The sequence below is a fragment of the Triticum dicoccoides genome, chromosome 7B (genome assembly GCF_002162155.2).
Source record: "Triticum dicoccoides isolate Atlit2015 ecotype Zavitan chromosome 7B, WEW_v2.0, whole genome shotgun sequence".
Taxonomy (NCBI): domain Eukaryota; kingdom Viridiplantae; phylum Streptophyta; class Magnoliopsida; order Poales; family Poaceae; genus Triticum; species Triticum dicoccoides.
This window is the reverse complement of record NC_041393.1, coordinates 103528197-103532208: the sequence shown is the minus strand read 5'-3', so window position 1 is coordinate 103532208 and position 4012 is coordinate 103528197. Positions and strand designations below refer to the sequence as shown.

The following is a 4012-nucleotide window of genomic DNA, read 5'->3' as shown; positions in this document are numbered from 1 at the left end:
CTTTTTGCAGAAAGCTTAAAGCAATACAGATCAAGGACGAGAAAAGATAGACAGGCGAGACTGGCTTAAGACAATCAAAGTAGTTCATCAGGCCAAACTTGATACAATAAACAAAGTTCATGACAAATTTCACCACTAAATCAATAAAGTTAATGACCAGTTTCACCAAGCTAGTCTAGTACGCCAAAATTAAGGAGATCAAGAAGGTTTCATGACCAATTTCAGCACCAAATCAGTTCATCATATGCCAAATTTGATGAAATCAACAGAATTTCATGACCAATTTCACCACCAAAGCAAGTTCATCATATGCCGAAACTCGCGGCCAACTTCACCTACTCGATGCAGGACGATCAACGAAGCAAAACAAGGAAGAAAGACACCAAACATGACCCCATCAACAAGGCGTCTCTCACACTCTCTCGCGCCGGCCATCCTCCATGAGCACTACCACGACGGCACTACCTACTCGACCTTGACGTGGAAGACGTCCTTGCGCTCCTCCTCCTTGACCTTGAGCAGGGTGACCCAGAGCACGCCATTCTTCATCTCGGCCTTGATCTTGTCCATCTTGTACGCGTCAGCGGGCACCTCGATGCGGCGGTTGTACCTCGGCACCGCGGAGTCGTCGTCGCCGTCCCAGGGCTGCTTCTCGCCCTCGCCCTCGATCACCAGGATGTTCTTGTCCGCGCGCACCTTCACGTGCTCCTTGGTCAGCCCCGGCATCGGCACCTTGAGGTACACCGCGTCGTCGTCCTCCTTGGCCACCCAGCGTCCGAGCCGCGACGCCCCAGCACCAGCAGTGGAGGAGAGGCCGCCGGTCTTAGTTGCGACGTCCTCCATGAGAGACAGCAGACGGGCCATACTGGTCGGCGCGCCGAGCGGGTCGAGCACGTCTGCAGAATCAACAGCGAGGACACCAAAAGCAGATCAGAAGGTTGATTTGACTCACCAGGGAAAGACTTCACAACGAACGCAAACAAACGGCGCAAGACAGGCGGGGAAGCATACCCTGTGAGAAGAAGCTGGGGATGACGAGGTCGCGGCCGCTGTAGTCTTCGTCGTGGCGGCTGACCTCCTTGTCCTGGGTGCTGTACGGGCGGCGGGGGTGGTGACGGCGGGGGAGCGGAGCGGGCAGAAGGCCACGGGAGCACCGGACTTGAGGAGGCTGGCCGGCGCGGTACCCTCGCCCTTGCAAACGACGGCGGAGGCCATGGTCTGTCTCTTCTCCTCTTTCTCTCTCTTCTTTCCCTCTCTTCTCTCTCTCTATCTGCTGTGATGATTTTGGATTCTTGTGGTGAGCGAGAGAGGGGGGTGCGAAATGGAGGGGGGTTTTGTAAAGGAGGAGCGGGAAAGCTTTCTTGGGGAAGGGGATGCTGAATTGGGTTTAGAAGGTTCTGGGGAGATCGGTTGGGGTCTCGAGTATTCCAGAACGATCGGGAGAACACTGCTTTACGTTTCGTGCTGCTTGATGTACTACTATCGGAGGCCATGGATGAAGGTAATTATTGAGCTGATGTGGTGCGCAAGGCAAGAGAAGTTGCTCTATGTCGAGTGATTTGCCTTCTCTAGTCTGCTTGGCGCTTGGCAGTAAAGCAATCCACACCAAAATAAATTCAGTATAATTCTTGTATTACTCAATCATGTATTCTCTGGTCCAGACCCAAGCCATACTGCAGTTCAGCCTTGACTATCAACACCATTTTCTTGAGAACGAAAAACAGTCACATGTACACATTGTGAAAATTCACGAAATCAACCAAACATGCTTTGACGTCAAGACATACATGGCTTTATTTAATGGGCTGTTATTTAATACAAATTTCTTTGAAATATTTTTTTGTGTGTGTTTAAAGTGTAGAGTTTATAACCATGTTCCAACAACTTCATGCCATCGGGCAAGCAGGTGGTGGGTGAGGTACTTTCACCATACCTGGCTGACCCCAGGCCGTCGTCAACGAGCTGAAAGGGCCATGGCGGCTGCGCGGCGAGTCAAAAGTGAAGATGGGGGGTTCGTCATCACCTTCTCGGAGGAGGGAGACCGGCGTCATGTACTGCAAGCAGGACCATGGCACTACAGAAATGATGTCATCCTGCTCGCGGCGTTTGATGGAGGTGGTGACCCCGTGGATGTTCCCCTGGATTCTTTTAGAATTTGGGTGCAAATCCATGGGTTGCCAGTTCCAATCAAGACCATGTAAATGGGATGGATCCTAGGCGACAAGCTCGGCACCGTCATTACGGTGGCACACAAGAACAAGAAGATTATCGATGAGTACATGCGCGTCCGTGTCGAGCATCAAGTGGACGAGCCAGTGAGGAAGTTCATCGACACAACCGAGGTCGGGGGCACTATCAAGATATACTTTCCTGTTAAATATGAAAAGTTGCCTAATTTTTGTTTGTCGGCATCGTGGGAAATACTACAGCCAAGTTATGTGGAGTCCATAGCGAACTTCAGAAGAAGAGCTTCTCCATCAACCTCAAGGCGCCCGCGCTTTCGAAGGACTTGCACGTTTCGGGGGCTTCAACCTGGCGGCTCCTCGATTATGGAGGGCTGTTGATGTCGTGGTAATAAGGCTGACAGTAGAATGGGGGGTAGGTATAGAGAGGCAAGATCCTAGCTATGGAGTAATTGTATACGCAAGGGATTTACGAGTTCAGGCCCTTCTCGGAGGAAGTAATAGCCCTACGTCTCGGAGCCCGGAGGCGGTCGACTGGATTATAAGCGTATGTGTTACAGGGGTGCGAACCCTTCTGCCAGTGGAGGAGGGTGGCTTATATAGTGTCTGCCAGGACCCTAGCCAGCCCACGCAGCGGAGGGTTTAAAGTACATTAAGGCCAGGCGTTGCCTGTAACGCCTTACATAAAGTGTCATCATGACCATAAAGACTACTTAATTACAGACCGTTTGGATGCAGAGTGGCTCTTGATCTCCTATTGGTCGAGTGAGTCTTCATGGTCGAGTGTCTTCGAGTCTGTCGAGTGGAATCTCTCTTGGTCGACTGGAAGGCAGCTTCCCATAGAGATGTCCTTGGGGAGGGTATCTTGGACAGGTCCATGACCCTACCCTAGGTACATGACTTCGTCATTAGCCCCCGAATGGATCGAGGTTTGATTGAGGAAGGAGTTGATAATTTTTCCGACCTGTTTTCCGTGTTCTGAATATGTCACATTCTGGATCAATGACTTTTTTTAGCGATGGCATCAACTTTTCTTTCAGTCGCCTTGATCCATTTTTTTTTCTCTGTCGAGTGAACTTTTGAACTTGGTGGATTTCCGAGCGACGGATCATAGGAAATCTACCGTCTGACAGGTTGCTCTGCTGTTAGCGGATTTAGTGGGATCCGAATTTTGGGAAGCGCGCAAAGCGGAGAGGACCGCGGTACTTGGATGGGATAAGGCAGAGACGCCTCGATTTCCGCGCCACCTTTTTCGCCACGTATCGCGCGCGCGACTGTTTCGGGGATTTGACAGGATCGTCCGGGCCTACCGTTTAGTCACTCGGAAGCGACCTTATATAAAGCGCCGGACGGGGTTTTTTGAACAGTGCATCTCCAATCACCTCTCCCCCTTCCTCCACCTCGCCCGCTGCGCCCGCTTTTATCTCCGCCCAACTGTTCCTCGCGCGCCTCGTCGGCGACAAGGGTGAAGGAGAAGACAGCAGCCTTGGAGCAGGCGAAGAAGGCGACTGCGACGGTGAAAGCGAAGGGGAGAGCGACCAGTCGGGGCGGATCTTCGTCGCGGTCCCGCCTGCCGCAAGGCCGGGTCCAAGGGGATTGGATCCGCTCGACCATCACCCAGAGGGATCTCGACGATTTCGCCAATGAGGGACTGATCTCTCATGGGTCAGCAAGACTTCCGGGGGCGGAGTGGCAACCGCGGCCACAAGAGGGTGAGTGTGTCCTCCTAGCCACTCACGTAGATCGCGGGTTCTCTTTGCCGCCGAATCTTTTCTTCCGAGGGTTTCTGAACTTCTTTGGGGCTCAACTCCACCACTTCACTCCCAATT

At 52.3% G+C, this 4012-nt stretch overlaps 1 pseudogene; it reads right to left on the bottom strand.

The window, feature by feature from the left end:
* Positions 1–219: 219 nt before the first annotated feature.
* On the bottom strand, positions 220–1293 carry LOC119335458 (annotated as a pseudogene).
* Between the last annotated feature and the right edge of the window lie 2719 nt (positions 1294–4012).